The 18,521-nt window shown below is 44.5% G+C and overlaps 1 protein-coding gene across 5 annotated transcripts in view; it reads left to right on the top strand.

The window, feature by feature from the left end:
* Positions 1-18,521, top strand: part of LOC144499821 (F-box-like/WD repeat-containing protein TBL1XR1) — a 385,459-nt gene that overhangs the window by 147,332 nt on the left and 219,606 nt on the right. The window contains exon 1 of one of the 5 annotated variants that reach the window (XM_078222336.1): positions 3,126-3,506. The exons of 3 other annotated variants lie outside the window; for them this stretch is intronic. The gene's annotated coding sequence lies outside the window, so the exon portion shown is untranslated. Of the gene's footprint in view, positions 1-3,125; positions 3,507-18,521 lie in introns of those variants that run through there. One more of the 5 variants, XM_078222338.1, reaches the window with a different exon arrangement.

Raw genomic sequence — 18,521 nt, 5'->3', positions numbered from 1 at the left:
AGTTCTGTCCCCTCTTAAGAAACTGGGTATTTAGTATCCACCTAAACTGCCAAAAACCAGCAGTCATGGTTTGATACCACATCCAAAATATAGGTGACCCTTGAACATACTTTAATGCTACAGTGAAGTAGCAGGATCGAACTATGTGCTTACTTCCCACAATGGTGCTTCGATCCACAATTTTCTTACTCAGATAAAATCACTGCCTACCTGGAATTTGCCATATGTATGATCTCATTAAAGGAGTGTTTAGGGTTGGCCCTTAAACCTGTCATTAAAATGTAAGCATTCCTTCAAGTAAGTATTCCATGGTGAAATTTTAAGATTTATGTGTTTTTCTTTTTAAAAAAGGGGCTTCAGTTCATTCCCCCCCCATCCCCCATTTCAGAAAGTGATCATTTTCTTTTAGCTGGTTTTTGACCAAATTTCAAATGCTGCTTTTGTGAAGACAGAAGTGTGAACTGGTTTCAACTTGCTGCTTTAGTGATGTTAAATTTTTTCATATAGCAATTGTTACCCCACTCCAGACTTCTTCTGGGGCATGCTGTACAAGGGCTGGCCATTCTCCTGACACCGTAGCCAGGTGGCCATTCCACAAGCGCAGGCTTGAACTTCTGAATGTAGAGCAGGCTCTTTGTCCACTGGAAGCTCTCTGCAAAAGTACTCTTGGTCTTGGAGTGGCATGGTTAGCACTGCTGCCTGACAGTGCTCGATTCTGGGCTTGGGTCACTGTCTGTGTGGAGTTTGCACATTCTCCTCGTGTCTGCGTGGGTTTCCTCCGGGTCCTCTGGTTTCCTTGCACGGTCCAAAGATGTGTAGGTTCGGTTGATTGGCCATGCTAAATTACCACTTACTGCCAGGGGTACTAGCAGAGTAAATAGGTGGGGTGACGGGGATAGGGGCTGGGTGGGATTGCGGTTGGTGCAGACTCAATGGGCTGAATGGCCTCCTTCTGCACTATAGGGGATTCTTTGATTCTATATCATACTCTATGTTCTATGTTCTATATCATACTCCTTAATGAGCTGTGATATTCTTTGTTAATGGTAATTACTCATCCTCAAGGAACTTACAAAAAATAATTTTTTGATGCTGAATTTGGATTAACTTGCTTCTATCATATCTGTTCCTGTGTCCCTTCAAATAAACCAGAATGATGGACATAATTATAAGTCTCAAATATCCCTCACTTTCCAGTGGGCAGACTGAGGGGGCAACCTTACCAAAAAAATTCTAAGTGTTGAACGAGCGTGAAAATAGGAGAGAATCGCTTCCAATTTTTGGGCGAGTTCCCAGTCGTAATTGTTTTGCACTAAGAAAACAAAAGAGGTAAGATGTGATTCTCGCTAGTAGGGGGAGTGGGCGGAGCCTATTCATGCCGGGAAGCCGGCTGAACACTGCTGAGGGCGTCATTGTGCATGCACTCGGAGCTCCCAGTGCACTGTGTACAAGTATACTGGGAGATCTGTCACTCCCCTCCTCCCCATCCCCATACATCACCTTTTGTCGCAATGACCCTGATCTGCCCCTCCCCACCTGGCTGATCCGTGATGCGGAGTTTGCCCTGCCTCCATGTCATGGCCCCCCCATCATGGGCCCATCAGCTACAGGCCCCGTTCCCTTGGCACTGCCTGGTGCTCGGTGGGTGCTGGCAGTGCCAGGGTCCCAGGCTGGCAGTGCCAGGGTCCCAGGCTGGCAGTGTCAAGGTGCCAGGCTGGCAGTACTAGGCTTGCACTGCCCAAGGGGCACAGCTCACCCCTGCACCCGACCGCCTAGTTGGCTTCAATGGCCTCCGCTCTCACTGGCGCGGCCATTACATCAGACCCCCATTGCTGGGGGTCTGATGTAATCCTCGCTGGTGAGGACCTCCACTAGTGAGATCATTAATGCAAGTTGGACAATTGCGTCTGGGACTCACTAATAACATTGAAATAACCAAATGAATATTGAAATGAGCCTCGCACCCTTGCTGGGTGTGCAAAATGGGGCTGGTAACATCGCGAGAGGCAAGAAACCGGGTGCGATCCCGGTTTTCCACCTCTCACCCAATCTTACCGGCTCACCTCGCTGATCAACCTGCGTGACGAGCCAGTAAAGTCGCCCCTTGAGAGCTTGGTGGATGAGAGGAAAATGTGCTAAGTCTGTTCGCCCCTTTCTGCATGAGCTACATATCCCATCACATCTGTCCTTTGCGGTACCTTCTTCCTATGTGCAAACTGGCTGGTGTGTTTACCCACAGTGACCTTGTTTCAAGGACGGCAGGAGCGACATGTCTGCTGCAGAGACAATGTTTTCAGTATCATTTCCTTTGTTGACTCGAGCATTTAAGCAAAGTGTAATAGCAGGAATGTAAAATGATCATACTGTATGGAAACTGGCACAGTATATCCCAAGAACATTGTGAACCAGAGTGAAGTACTGAGGATTGGGGTGGTCGGAAATAATTTGAGGGAATTAAATAAGATTATCACACGGAGCAATCTGGTTCGTGGCAACAGTGGATTTATCAAACTAAGACAAATGACATAATATAGAACACCAGGTGCCATCGATACATTTCATGGATAATCATGATGTTGCACCTTTCCTTGTGTATACATTTGATAATGGATCTTGCACATCACCTTTTGAAAATGTACTTACTGCAGATTATAGGTGACAATGGGATTGATTTGTGCCGAGAAAACTAGATACGATTTAATTAGGGACGACAGTATTTTGTGCTGTGGTCAGGATAGAGATAGATATATAGTTATTTAAATGTCTGGGGTTAAGAATCTCATGTACTCAGAGTAAATAGGAAGTGGTTTGGTATAGTGTTATACTCGGAGCAGAATTAGATCAGGTGTGTGTGTGTGTATCTGTGACTGGAATCAAATGTGTTCTGAATAATGTGCCATCTCTTAAAAGGTGGCATAAAATTATTTGTGATAGAAAGTGGGAGCATCAAAGATGCATGTTATGGCAGCGTGAATCCTTCCTCTATTTATATTTTCTTTCAAAGAATAAAGCTCATGTGTTCTTCTGAATCTGTAGCCATCTTTGTGTTTTTTTTTAAACCAACTAGGCAGGGCTGATTGGGATGAAAACTGATCTCCATTTGCAGCGTTCCCCATCCCCCAACCCCTCTTAAGTGCTGTTGTGCTGTGAATAATACTGCAAGAGAGACGCGCCAGGGCAAAAAAAAATGGCTGTGGTTGCTACCTGTTTGTGGTTGATTGGTTGTTTTTCCTCCTGATTGCTGCAGGCACGGAAGAGAACAGCCCGCTTATCAAGCACTTCAAATCTAGTTTGTTCAGCGCAGCGGCCCAAGAGAAAATGGCTGCTGTCTGCCTTGTTTGCAAGCCCTGTCATAGCGCTGACTGTGCAGGAGAAAATGAGACTTTGATCATGCAAAGTCTGCCCGTGGATTCCCTTGTCTTATAATGAAACGTACAGAAAACCCTGACCTGCCACTACAAAATGGTTTGGATAGCTGTTTGGATCACGCTGATAATCGAATTTAGGTAAAATAAATAAATGCCTGTTGTCTGAGACGTGCTGTAATTCAAACTTGGGTAAAAATAAGAGCTGGAAAGGAAGTGTACCAGAGTTATAAACTGTGGCAAGTGAAAATGTGCTGCCAAATGGTTTACTCTAAGTGAATGATCGTACGAGTACGGCAGATCTATATCTTTTGTTCAATTATATATCTTAATTTGTAAATCAGTGAAACAAATTTTGGTGAAGAAACATATTGAATACTAATACCCTTTATCGAGTTAGATTTAACATATGGGCTCAGTGTTTTGTTTTCTTTGAAATGTAATAGTTCTGTCGGATTGCGTGTTAACCCTGAAAGGGGCATTGCTGCCATTGCGAAGATGCACTATTAAAAGTATCATGAGAGACCCTGTGAAATGAGGGGATGCCACATCACCCGTTATGAAGATCAGTTCCCATATTTGTCAGGGTTCGCACTCCAGGGTGGGTCCCTGCCGAAACAGCTTGCATCAGAGTCACAAATGACATCTTACGTGAGTGTGAGTGTCATCAACCATCCCTGCTCATCCTTCTCACTCTGACTGCAGTCCTTGGCATGTTGACCACAGCAACCTCCTTCAATCCTCTTCCACCATCACCCGACTGCACTTGTTTAGTTCCATTCTTATTTATCCAGTCGCAGAAAGACAAATCCCCCGTAATGGTTTATTCCGCGCCACCCGCCCCCCCTCCCCCCACCCACCACACCCATCCCTCGCTGTTACCTCTGGCGTCCCCCGAGGATTTAACTTGGACCCGTTATATTTTTCATCCTCATGCTGCTCCCTGGCAACATTATACAAAAATACATTGGCAGTTCCTGCGCTTATCCTGGCAATACCCCATTTTACCCCTCTCAACCTCTTACTCATCCCACACCTCATGCCAGATAGAAACATAGGAACTAGAAGCAGGAGTAGGCCATTCGGCCCTTCGAGCCTGCTCCGCCATTCACTTCGATCGTGGCTGATCATCAGGTTCAATATTCTGATTCCCCCCTTTCTCCCCATATCCCTTGACCCTTTTAGCCCCAAGAGCTATATCTAACTTCTTCTTGAAATCACACAATGTTTTGGCCCCAACTACTTTCTATGGTAGTGAATTCCACACATTCACCACCCTCTGGGAAATTTCTTCTCACCTCAGTTCTAAAAGTTATCCTCAAAATAAGAAATTTCCCCCAATTAAATATTGGGAAGCCAGAAACTTTGGTCTCCACCACAAATCCCTTTCCGTCACCATTTCCTCCAGCTCTGTAGAAGGATCAAGTAGATCAGAAACGTTAACTTCTGTTTCTCCCTTCACAGATGCTGCCAGACCTGCTAGGTTTGTCCAGCATTTTCTGTTTTTGTTCCAGCTCTCTCCCTGGCCATTGTCTGAAACTGAACCAACCTCCCACCTTGTAACCATATTTCACTCCAGGATGAGCCTCCAACCACACGCATACCATCATGAAGACCACTTAATACCACCTTCACAACATTGGACAACTTGCGCCTGCTTTAACTGACCTGCTGCTGAAACCCTTTGTGACAACAAGGCTTGACTAATCCAGTACCCTTCAGGCCATCTTCTACCCTCAGTTAACTTGAGGTTATCAAAACCTTTGCTGCCAACTTTACAAACTTTCATTCATCCATCGCCGTCGTGCTCCTGATAAAATTTCCATCCTTGCTTTCAAATCCCTTCCATGGTCCCCTTTCTACCAATGTAACCTCCTCCAACCCTACAATCCTCTGAGTTGGCTGTGCTCTTCCAAGTCTGGCCTCATGCACGTTGGTGCATTTAATACCCACCACCATTGGGAGCCAGGCCTTCAGCTGCCAAAGCTCTAAGCACCGGAATTCCCTTTTGAAACCAACCACTCTCTCTACCTCTCTTGCTTTAAGGCCTCCTTAAGATCTATCTCTTTGATGAGGCTGTTTTGCCAACTGCCCTAATATCTCCTTACATGACTCAATGGCAGATGTTGATAGTGCTCTTTGGGGTGTTTCCCTACATTAAAAAGGAGCTACATAAGTGCAAGTTGTTGTTATTGTCGATGTTGTGTTACCCAAATGTCTTGCCCGAGGTTTCTGATCTCTTGCTGATTGTGATGGTAATTTCTTGTATTTGTTGTGCTGGAAAGAAAACAGCAGATTGCAATGGAAGCAAGACTGTCCCAACATCCATCTTGATAGTGAAGGCCCTCTGAAAGCTGAAGGGTCTTCACCATTAACATGAATTGTTGGTTTACTCCACCAACATACTTGTTTCTTGCTTCATCTGATTTTGATTTGATTTGATTTATTATTGTCACGTGTTTTGGTATACAGTGTGAAGTATTGTTTCTTGCGCACGAGACAGATCAAGCATACCGTTCATGGAGAAGGAAAGGAGAGAGTGCAGAATGTAGTGTTACAGCCATAGCTAGGGTGTAGAGAAAGGTCAACTTAATGCGAGGTAGGTCCATTGAAAAGTCTGACGGCAGCAGGGAAGAAGCTGTTCTTGAGTCGGTTGGTACGTGGACCTCAGACTGATTCTTGAAAGGCCCACAGCCCAAGTGCATTGTACAGACAGAAAGATGAATGCACAAAGGATGAAAAAGATAAAGAGAGAAAAAAACCCCCAAAAAGATAAAGGGAGAAGAACGTATTAATGTCAGCTGGCCATCCTCAGCCGCTCATTTAACACCGTCTTGCTCGTTACGATATTTATGTGTTTGAAGAGAGTCGATGGCCGTTTTACAACTCGCATCTGGCAGACTCGGAACCATGATTTATGCAAGATCATCAACTCTGCTCACTGTACTCTGTGCTGCTACAAAATCTCTTTATTATACTATAAAGGAGGGGAGGGGGGGTACATGAAGGAAGAAGTTTTCAGTGCAGCCAATGTTGCATTCTGCAACTTTAACCTTTCCTAATAACCAGCATTCAGACTGAGTGTTCAGAATGTGTTGTTTCGGGTGAGGGACTGACTCAAAATACACTACATAGTGTCAGCAGCATTGTGTCTGAACTGAGCTGAATCATTTATTGTAGGGATTTATATCATCTCAACCGATAAAGGATTAATCAACTCGGCAAGGTCAATAAATAAATTATATCCTCCACTCTCCAGTGGTTTATATTGGCTGCACGGTGGCACAGTGGTTAGCACTGCTGCTTCACAGCGCCAGGGACCCGGGTTCAGTTCCGGCCTCGGGTGACTGTCTGCGTGGCGCTTGCTGCTCCCGTTTCCTCCCACACTTCAAAGGTGCGCGGGTTAGGTTGATTGGCCATGCTGAATTGCCGCTTAGTGTCAGGGGGATTAGCAGGGTAAATATGTGGGGCGGAATTCTCCGGCCGCGCTGGTCTAAAAGCCGGAAACTCCCGTCCGATTGTCAGTGGGGTTTCGCATCGTCCGCAACGCGCCCGCTAACACTCCAGTGACAGGCAGGATGGGGGAATTCCGGCCCACAGTTACAGAGATAAGGCCTGGGTGGAATTGTTGTCGGTGCAGGCTCGATGGGCTGAAAGGCCTCCTTCTGCACTGTCGGGATTCTATGACCATTTAAAAAAAAACACCTTTAAGTGCAGACTTCCAAATTGGATCACTGTTTTGATCCTGATTGTCTGATCAGAATTTCATTCCTCAAGTTACTGCCTGGTTGGTGTGTGGAAAAGTTGATGGTAAATTTGTATCCACACTAACCTTTTGGTTGCAGTAATTCTGTGCATGGGTCTCAAAGAGGAATTTACACTGGAATTCAGTTAAGCCAACCTAGGGAATAGCTGGCGGATGATTGGCCACAGAGGTTCACGCCATTATCCTTTTGACTGCAGCTGAGAATACTTTACTCTCGTAATGACGTGATGTCAAAACACTTTCAAATACACAAGCAGTTGGGGCTGTATAAATGGATCAGTGTTCAGTCAACAAATTAAGGGGGCCAATGTAATTGGAAATTTCTGGACGAGGCGAGCCAATTACTGGGATATCACAGTTGGCAGCTGCCACGTGAGCGCGTTGTAATTTTCACAATAAACATGTTTTGGAACCGTTTCAAAGATGTGTTCTGGGTTGAGTCTTTGCAACATTTCAAAATATTCTTTATGGTGACAATTAAAGTCAGCTCTCGGGCTGCTGCGGGTTTCAGTACCTCTGCAATTAGCCCTTTTACAGAAATCTGTCTGGTTTGGAAGCCAGAAATGCCGAGGCAACATTGCCAAATGTTAAAAAGGAAAAATATGGGCCGTTTCACCAGAGAGTGTGTTTTGTCTGTTCTCTCACAAGTATGGATATTGTTAAAGCCTGTGCAAATAACAGGCTGCAAATTGAATGGTGCTGTTTTTTTTATTCCGGGAAATGTTTAATCATCCAGTAATGAAGAAAGCTTTTAGCAGATTAGAACACCTGGTACACTAAAATATGTGCAACTGTGAGAGAAGATCTTTCGCAAATTATTATTTGTTATGCAGGTTTCTCAAGATTAAAATGAACTATAATAGTCCTGCAACACTTTAAACTGAGAGATGGTGCGTGCAGGTTGGAGGGCCAGTTGGCACAGTTGGCTAGATGGTTAGTGTCTGGTACATATAAATGCCAAAAAAACATGGTTCAATCCCTGTTTTGGCTGAGGTAAACTCAGGGCTTGCCTCCTCACCCTACCCACAGTTTAAAAATTAATCATAGCATATATATAATATATATATATATATATATATAGCTGTTGTTTAGCAAATAATCAGCATGGGGGCATGGTGGCACAGTGGTTAGCACTACTGCCTCACGGTGCCAAGAACCTGGGTTCGATTCCTGGCTTGGGTCACTCTGTGCGGAGTCTGCACGTTCTCCCTGTGTCTGCGTGGGTTTCCTCCCCCAGTCTGAAAAACGTGCTGGTTAGGTGCACTGCCCATGCTAAATTCTCCCTCAGTGTACCCGAACAGACGCCAGAGTGTGGTTACTCGGGGATTTTCACAGTAACTTCATTGCAGTGTTAATGTAAGCCTACTTGTGACACTAATAAATAGGGCCCAACTTTGGATACAGAACTCATAATGATGTGCAGATTTTTTTTTCTTTGGCATTTTACTTAAACTATAGCCTGGATATCCTACCCTGCATTGATTTCTTTTTATTTTGAACAGGACTGAATTTGGCAGGGGCGGAAACCAGGTTGGGGACCACTCTGCTGTGAATCTTGCGCAAATCCATGCAGCTTTAGCTGGCCGTTAGCTTTAAATACAACCGACCACCCCGCATATTGGGGGCATCTTATTGAAATGATGGAAATGCATCATTCTGCACATTTTCTATCATTTGTACCAAAGCAGCCCCGGATGCTAAGAATGCTTGTTTGTCCTTGACACTTAGGTTTGCTGTAGACGGCACAAGGACCTTTTAAAGCTGTGACCTCAAAGTCTTTGCAATCGATTTCAGAATGATCGGTAGTCCTGAGTGTTTCTGCACTTCCTCTGAAAACATTTTTGAGATTGCCTGCCACTGTGCCACCTGCCAACAAGGGAGCACGTTGCTATGAGTGGTGAGCACATTTGTCATCATGTCCTAAGAACATTGGCCCCCAGATCAGGGGCAGAGGTCCAATCAAGCTGAAGGTGCATCCCACCTGTAGAACATATGAGCTGTACAACAAAACATTAACTCTAAAAAAAAAAATTACTTGATAGCAAAAAAATGGATAAAAGATGGCGCTAGAGTGTGGCAACTGCTTGTAAGCTGTCCCCAGCATACCCTCTAATTCTATCTTTTACTCTCATTCTGTGCTCTTAAAACTGTACTCTAGCACTTACAAATTCTTCAATAATGAAGCAGATCTTTCCCTACACCCTAGTTATGATTGTAACACTATATTCTGCACCCTCTCCTTTTTTTCTCCCCAATGTTCTTTAGTTGATTTATTAGTCACAAGTAGGCTTATATTAACACCGCAATGAAGTTAATGCGAAGATCCCAGAGTTGCTACACTCCGGCGCCTGTTCAGGTACACTGAGGGAGAATTTAGCATGGCCAATGCACCTAACCAGCACGTCTTTCGGACTGTGGGAGGAAACCGGAGCACTTGAAGGAAACCCACGCAGACACGGGAAGAATGCGCAGACTCTGCACAGACAGTGACCCAAGCCGGGAATCGAACCCGGGTCCCTGATGCTGTGGGGCAGCAGTGCTAACCACTTTGCCACCGTGCTGCCCATGTACTCTATGAATGGTATGTTTTTGTTTGAATAAGAAACAATATTTTCACTGTATCATAATGCATGTGACAATAATAAATCAAATGAAAGAGTGATTTATCCACTCGTTGGAATTAAGCAATAAACTTTAATAGAAAAGCAAATATTGTGGGTGCTGGAAAGCTGCAATAAAAACAGAAAATGCTGGAAAACTTCAGCATCATTAACATTAACCCTGCTTCCCTCTCTGTAGATGCTGCCTGACTTGATCAGTATTTCCAGCATCTTCTGTTTTTATTTTCCAAGTGAAACAGCGTATATGCCTTTGTCAATGTGAATAACAATATCATTTGAATTAGCCAACTGTTGATCATTAGATGTTGGGTTAATCCATGATGTCACTAGTTTTGCATGGCCTTTGTTTATATTTCCACACGTTGACTTGTACATCAGAGTAGAAATTCCAGTGATAGTGATACACCACTGGAATTGTGACAGGATGGATCTTGCACCCACAGCTTTGGCCCTGCCTTGAATCTTGACAATGAGATCATTACCACGTTGGGCAGGTGCCAACAGAAACACCCTCCCAGCTGACTATCCCTCGTCTAAGCAGCAAACTCTCATGTGTGTGTGAGGAGATGTGCATGTGGGTTGTTTGGCTGAAGATTAGAGACTGGAATATTTGCTACTGTGATTCGCTGTACCCTAGCTTGTCCATAACCAAATACTCTTATGGTGGGATCTTGAGCCCGCCTTGTAGTTTAAAGTTTATTATTGTCACAAGTCTCCTCACATTACTTCTGCAATGTGAAAATCCCCTCGTTGCCACACTCCGGCGCCTGTTCGGGTACACTGAGGGAGAATGTAGCGTGGCCAATGCACCCAACCAGCACGTCTTTCGGACTGTGGGAGGAAACCGGAGCATCCGGAGGAAACCCACGCAGACACGGGGAGAACGTGCAGGCTCCGCACAGACAGTGACCCAAGCTGGGAATCGAACCCGGTTCCCTGGCGCTGTGAGGCTGCAGTGCTAACCACTGTGCCGTCCCCGAGATTGCTGGCATGAGCTGAACATGCGGCGAAACTTGCCGACGAGATCGCGAACTCCGATTTTCGTCACCCCTCGTTGGCGGCGTAATCAAGTTCACGCCCAAAATAGGGAAAAACCTGATTTCCATTCATTCAAATAAATTTGAATCTAATTAAAGGCCTTCCCCCCCCCCTCACGAGATTTTCAAACCTCGCCGATGTGATGTTGACCTTTAAAAAATGATCTGTGTATCGGTTCCCGGCTCTCAGAGCCCCCCGCCCTACCAGAGTGATGGCACAAACCATGCCCATTCTATTTTTTCTGGCAGTTTAAGGAACAAAGCGTGGGACTCTCACCAGGACTGACACTCTGCCAAGTTCTCGTAAGATTCTCCCCTCAGTATCCGAAAATGCTGAATAAACTGAACAGGTTCAGCAGCATCTGTGGGGACAGAAACAGGGTTATCTGGACTCAAAACGTTACCTCAGTTTTTCTCTCCACAGATGCTGCCAGACCTGATGAGTTAATCCAGCATTTTCTAATTTTATTTCAGATTTCCAGCATCTGCAGTAATTTAATTTTACTCATATTATCAGTCATTGTTTTACAGGTTTCCTTCTGCTGTACACATTTGGTGAAAATGGTGACTGGGTCTGTTGGAGGCACATCCAGAGATAGCCGGGGAATGCCCCCCTCGTAGAATCCCTACAGTGCAGAAGGAGGCCATTCAGCCCATCAAGCCTGCATTGATTGTATGGTCCTATGACAACAATCCCACCCAGGCCCTATCCCCGTAACCCCACCTATTTACCTTCCTAGTCCCCCTGACATTAAGGGGCAATTTAGCACAGCCAATCAGCCTAACCCCACACATCTTTGGAGTGTGGGAGGAAACTGGAGCACCCGGAGGAAACCTACGCAGACACGGAGAGTCCATGCAAATCCCACACAGACAGTTTCCCGAGACCGGAATTGAACCCAGGTTCCTGGCGCTGTGAGGCAACAGTGCTAACCACTACGCCACCGTGCCGCCCATAGGCTTCAGACTTGGGATGTGGCATGTTGGTGGTTGATCATTGAGACTGATGAAGCACCCACCTGCATTCTGTCAGAATTTGCAATAAACATAGGTAAAACTACAAGAGTCAAAACATGTGGACCTCAAACGCCAGATGGCACACATTCTGACTTGGGTTCTCATTATGAACAGAATCTCTGTTTAACCACAGAATGCTTTCACATACTCTACACAACAGACCTTGGAGATAAGGTAGCGCCGCCTAAATTTGCATGCTAAGTATGAACTTTGGTAGATTAAGGAAAATTCACCGGATTAAAACCTGAACTTGTGAATTAAGTTAGGCCCCAATTTTCAGACCCCTAAATCCTAACCTGAAATCTCCTGATTCTTCCTTATGCTAAATAATGTGCCTAAACCCTCCAAATAGTTTCATGCCATTGAAAGCATAAGCTTGAAACTAATGGGATCAAAAGCCATGGTTTCAGTAAATTTTAAAGGATACTATAAAGCTTTCTTCCATGCCTCCTAATAGATGCTTTTAAGAATGGAATTGACAGAGGTCTGACTGCAGCTTGCCCATTCACGATGTGTGGATATGTGATGCAGGAGAACATTAGAAAAGGCAAGGGAACTTCCCCCTTGGCTCAGTTGATGGAAGGTCAGTCTCTGGTTCAGTCAATAGTCGGTGCTGAAGTTAACTGATTTAGTTGAAGCTGTGTAATTGTATTCAGTGCCCTTGGGTCAGGGAGGAAAGACCCAGTCAGACTCTTCACTCGTAATCTTAATGGTCACATAGTAAAAGTGATGGTACCTAGTGTCTACAGGGTTGTACGCCTGCTACTCAGGGAGAGGGGGTTAGTAGAAAATTGAAAGACAGGAAATGTATAGAAATTATTTACATACAGGAAAATTAAAGTTTGTTATTTTGTGTTTCTTGCACTATTATATATGAACATACAGGTTCAAAAAGCGCATTTTACTGAATGTCTCTAGTACACAAAGCTTTACGACCGTCAGTTGAAGATTTGCTGTTGTACACTTGTGGGATCAGATTTCTCAAGGATCATTACCACTTATAGGGTGCCATTTTCCCAGTGTTGGATCAGGTGGGAAAAGCTGTGTGAAACTCGCTGGTCTCACAGATCCTTTTCCTCGCCTGATTTAACAGCACTCTGTGCAATTCCAAAGTGCTCGCAAGGATCGCACAGCCAGCTGGAGGGGCGGGGCCTAAACTCTCCCAACAAAGCCGGGATTCTGAGATTGGGACACCCTCTAAAAAGGGCGTTCCGTTATGAAAACTTCCTATGTAAACCTGTACACTCACCTTCCACCAGAAGTGGTGATAACAGATCCTCAGCATTGTATCCAAAACAGTTAAATGCTGGAATTTCGCAGCAGGTCTGGCAGCATCTGTGGAGGGAGAAACAGAGTTAACCTCTTAGGCCGATGACACTTCATCAGACTGGAATGAAGGGTTACCAACCTGAAACGTTAAATCTCTCCACAGTGACTATATTTGTGTTGGTCCAGTGTATAATCCCACCGGAGATCAGTTAGTAATATATTAAAAATCTTGCATCTGCGCACACTTCTTGTCTGTAAAACTTTATGTCTGGTTATCAAGCTTTTATCATTTTCCATTTAAACATTCCTTTGCCTGCAGTTGTAATAGGAGCTGCCAATGTAAACTTGCCCCACAGCAATCACACCCACTACACCACAATAGTATGAGGAAGCTCGGACTGGAGTAAGATATTCAGAGTCACAAACCTGTTCCATGATTCGGTTGAATCATGGCTGAACTGTACCTCAGCTATTTTATAACCCACTTTAATACATATCCCTCGACACCTTTATCCAATAAAAATCTATCGACCTTTGTCCTGAAAAGTTTAATTGATTTAGCATCCTTAGTCCTTTGGGGGAGACAGTTCCAGACTTCCACCGCTGTTTTTGTGAAATGTGCTTCTTGATTTTTCTCATTCATAACCTATCTCATAATTTCAAGATGAGAGGTCACACGACACCAGGTCCAACTGGTGCAATTTGAAATCACAAGCTTTCGGAGCGCTACTCCTTCATCAGGTGAATATCGGGCTATTGTTACTCCTATATATTCTGTGCCTGCGTGCCTCTCTCCACTTCACGTGACAAAGGAGCAGCACTCCCGAAAGCTTATTGGACTGTAGCCTGATGTCGTGTGACCTCCCATCTTGTCCAACCCAATTCAACACTGGCATCTCCACATCATAATTTCAAGATTGTCTCCTCTTGCTCTACATTGCACTTCGAGAAGAAATAGCTCCCCCTGTACTTCCTCCATCAGATCCATTTTATCTTCTGAAAAAGGCTGAATTTAAGGAATTACGGGTCATGTTTCTGAAACCATCTTCATAATGCACCCTTTTAGGCTCTGTTTATCATTTTGGTGAATTTAAGGCCAGTATATCCTTCCTGAGGTGCTACCCAGAACTGAACGCAGTCACTCAGGGTCTGATCAAGGCTCAGTACAACTGAAGCATAACTTTCTCCCCTTTGTACGAAGCATAAATAACACAAAATAGATATGTTTAAGGACAAAGTATTATTTTAATAAGGGATGGATTACATCAGCATTTCTTGTCTAAATGTCTGAAGAGAACTCTTTGGGGAGAATCCTCCCATGCCCTCACTGGCTGGACCAATGGTGGGAGACGGAGTGGGGTGGAATTTACAGCGGATTCTCCCAATGGTTCCTGCCATGGTGGATCGGGAATCCCACTGGAGGCTTCTGTGAAACGTCTCGATAATGAAAGTCCGAAAGAGATTCCTCCCTCCCCCACCCTGCCCGTTAACGCCAGTGGGAAAACATGCTGGTCCAGAACATGAGGGGGAAAAGACATGGGTCATTGTGTGGAGGGGCAGTGAGGGTGGCCGGTGGGGGTGGGGGGTGGGGTGTGGGGGAGGAGGGTGGGGGGGGGGGGGGTGTGCTGACGGAAAAAGTGGACGATGACCATTGTCTTCAAAATCGAAAGTGTGTGCAGCCTCGATGGACATAGATGCTGCATTGGGAGTTCAGTCAGTGGGTGGGCAGAGATACAGGTCAGCACAGCTGGAAAACTGAAAGCGAACTACATCAGGCAGCACTGGAAACGCTTCTGTATAGAAATTCTGTATGTAAATAATTGTCTATAATGATGGCCAGCAGATAGTGCTGTGGTAGGATGTGTGATGAAGCATTTGTGTGATGTCTTTTTTCAACTTCCTTGCCATCTTGGGCGTAGAAGAAAAACAGTAGGCAGCTGTACATAACATCAGCAATCATCTGCTTTGTATGGTGACAAAGTACTACTCTAGACACGTCTGTTTTCCAGGTCGAATGCAATAAAATGTCTTCCCCCAATTAGTAGCAGTGTCTATTATATACTGCTACAGTGTAGCATCTGTAATGTACTGTTACTGTTCATTAACATTTGAACTTATCTGCGTGTGCAGATTGTAGATGAATGGATATATATATATATGCCTATTGCCAATAAAAGAAAACTTTTCAGCACCACTCATTATGTAGGTTTAAGATGGATTGCAGTAGAAAATTGTCAAGGGACTTTTTGGAAATTTTGCTATAGATTTTATGAAGAAGACAGACTGCTGAACTGACACCAGATTATTAACTTATAAGTATGGAGCATTTCCTGCACTGTGAAGCGCAGAGCCATCACGTTAAATAACGCACTTTGAAAGTGGCAACGCAGCCACCTGTGAATCATTATCTTCAATGTCCTAGTATTCTCCAGTCATTAGTTTTATTAATGAGCTTGAAATACTAATAAGATTAGCTATGACGCAATGGCAGCATAATTTTCTCATACCCAAACTGATTATATGAAATGTATCACATTTTAAAAAAAAAATTACGTAGTCATTAATGAAACGCCAAGTCCTAAAGCTTCACTTTTTGAATATTTTGAAGACGGGTATTTTTAAAAATGCCCTATTGAAATGCAGCTCCATGCTCTGGTAAAATGACTCTGTAATTAATATTCATGTTGCTATTTTTATTGTTGTTTCAGAATGTGCTTCTGCCATTTTTCAACCGTGACCACAAATTGACAATAGCCAGTTAAAGATGCCAGTAGCTGAGTTTGTGTTTTGCAAGAGTAATACCTCCTGTGCTGGGATTTTGCCAACTCTTTCGTTTGATAATTCAATATTTCAGCGTTTATGGAAACGGCTAATCAAATATTCCAACCGACTGCAATATAAAACTGCTGCAAATTAGTCTCTTTTTATGTAGGCTGCATTTCGCGGACTTCATTACAACAATAAAGCCCACATGAATGTCTCATCAGTAACCTTGCCAGAATCCGTGAGCTAAGTTGGACAAAAATGTACAAGCAAATTAATCTCTAAGCTTCTTAATGTATCCTAGGATTCTTTGGGAGGCGAGGGATGAGATTGCAGAGCCTTTGGCTTTGATCTTTGGGTCCTCGCTGTCCACGGGGATGGTGCCAGAGGACTGGAGAGTGGCAAATGTTGTTCCTCTGTTTAAGAAAGGGAATAGAAATGACCCTGGTAATTATAGACCGGTTAGTCTGACTTCGGTGGTTGGTAAATTGATGGAAAAGGTCCTTAGGGATGGGATTTACGACCATTTAGAAAGATGCGGATTAATCCGGGATAGTCAGCACGGATTTGTGAAGGGCAAATCGTGCCTCACAAATTTGATAGAATTTTTTGAGGAGGTAACTAGGTGTGTTGATGAAGGTAGGGCGGTTGATGTCATATACATGGATTTTAGTAAGGCGTTTGATAAGGTCCCCCATGGTCGGCTTATGATGAAAGTAAGGAGGTGTGGGATAGAGGGAAAGTTGGCCGATTGGATAGGTAACTGGCTATCTAATAGAAGACAGAGGGTGGTGGTGGATGGAAAATTTTCGGACTGGAGGCAGGTTGCTAGCGGAGTGCCGCAGGGATCGGTGCTTGGTCCTCTGCTCTTTGTGATTTTTATTAATGACTTAGAGGAGGGGGCTGAAGGGTGGATCAGTAAATTTGCTGATGACACCAAGATTGGTGGAGTAGTGGATGAGGTGGAGGGCTGTTGTAGGCTGCAAAGAGACATAGATAGGATGCAAAGCTGGGCTGAAAAATGGCAAATGGAGTTTAACCCTGATAAATGTGAGGTGATTCATTTTGGTAGGACAAATTTAAATGTGGATTACAGAGTCAAAGGTAGGGTTCTGAAGACTGTGGAGGAACAGAGAGATCTTGGGGTCCATATCCACAGATCTCTAAAGGTTGCCACTCAAGTGGATAGAGCTGTGAAGAAGGCATATAGTGTGTTAGCTTTTATTAACAGGGGGTTGGAGTTTAAGAGCCGTGGGGTTATGCTGCAACTGTACAGGACCTTGGTGAGACCGCATTTGGAATATTGCGTGCAGTTCTGGTCACCTCACTATAAGAAGGATGTGGAAGCGCTGGAGAGAGTGCAGAGGAGATTTACCAGGATGCTGCCTGGTTTGGAGTGTCGGTCTTATGAGGAAAGGTTGAGGGAGCTGGGGCTGTTCTCTCTGGAGCGGAGGAGATTGAGGGGAGACTTAATAGAGGTTTATAAAATGATGAAGGGGATAGATCGAGTGAACGTTCAAAGACTATTTCCTCGGGTGGATGGAGCTATTACAAGGGGGCATAACTATAGGGTTCATGGTGGGAGATATAGGAAGGATATCAGAGGTAGGTTCTTCACGCAGAGAGTGGTTGGGGTGTGGAATGGACTGCCTGCAGTGATAGTGGAGTCAGACACTTTAGGAACATTTAAGCGGTTATTGGATAGGCACATGGAGCACACCAGGATGGTAGGGAGTGGGATAGCTTGATCTTGGTTTCAGATGAAGGTCGGCACAACATCGTGGGCCGAAGGGCCTGTTCTGTGCTGTACTGTTCTATGTTCTATGCATATAATTTCCCAATTTACGGTGTTAAATCTTCCCAACTAAATTTACATTTTGTGTCTTGCATGTTCTGAACATTTGTCAACGCAAGATGTCCCACAGATACCCAACTGCACATACGCACTGGTCCATGCGTGCACATCATCACACCTGATGATGCAGGCCGGCAGGATATTGGAACCGGGATCCAGAACCGACATCAGTTTTGGAGAATTTAATCCCCCGCATGAATACAACACCCTCTCCCTTCTTAAAGTTAAAAAAGCCAATGCACAGAATGGACCAGGCAAACCCAAATCCATTCCTTGTTTGCTCCAAAAGCCAAATTCAAAATCCAATTGAATCCAATTCAAGGTCCCCACAAGGGACACAAAGAAGATCCAAGCTGATAAGATGAGGCATTGCGCCCCATTTTGGGCTTGATCTGACGCTTGATCTTAGCCAAGAGGCTGAGAAATGATCCTCTTTCCTAGGAGATCTCCCCCCACAGCTCTGGGCTGTATGTCGGGCAGGGAAAGCCCCAGGAGATGCCAAGGAGCAGTGATAAATTGTGGTCAGAAGGATGAGTGCAGTCGGGGAGGGCAGATCATGGCTGAGTGGGTGATGGGGAATTCGCAGGGGAGGGGTTGACAGATTTGCTTTATTACCACCAAAATCAATCTCTTTTACAATTTTTTGGGTTGCTTTGTAAAACGTGATTCTAAACATTTGCAACAATGGACTGTGTTGTTAGGGTCATTCCTCTCGCAGTGAATATTACATCAAATGCCCAATTTATTATTTCCTTTCCGAATTTTAGACAAGAAGTTGTTTTACACTGGCAGGAGTTGAAACTCAAAAGATGGTCAAAAAAATCCACG

This window comes from Mustelus asterias, chromosome 10, assembly GCF_964213995.1.
Source record: "Mustelus asterias chromosome 10, sMusAst1.hap1.1, whole genome shotgun sequence".
In the NCBI taxonomy this organism is placed as follows: domain Eukaryota; kingdom Metazoa; phylum Chordata; class Chondrichthyes; order Carcharhiniformes; family Triakidae; genus Mustelus; species Mustelus asterias.
Note: the sequence above shows the minus strand (reverse complement) of the source record. Positions and strands in the feature narration are given on the sequence as shown.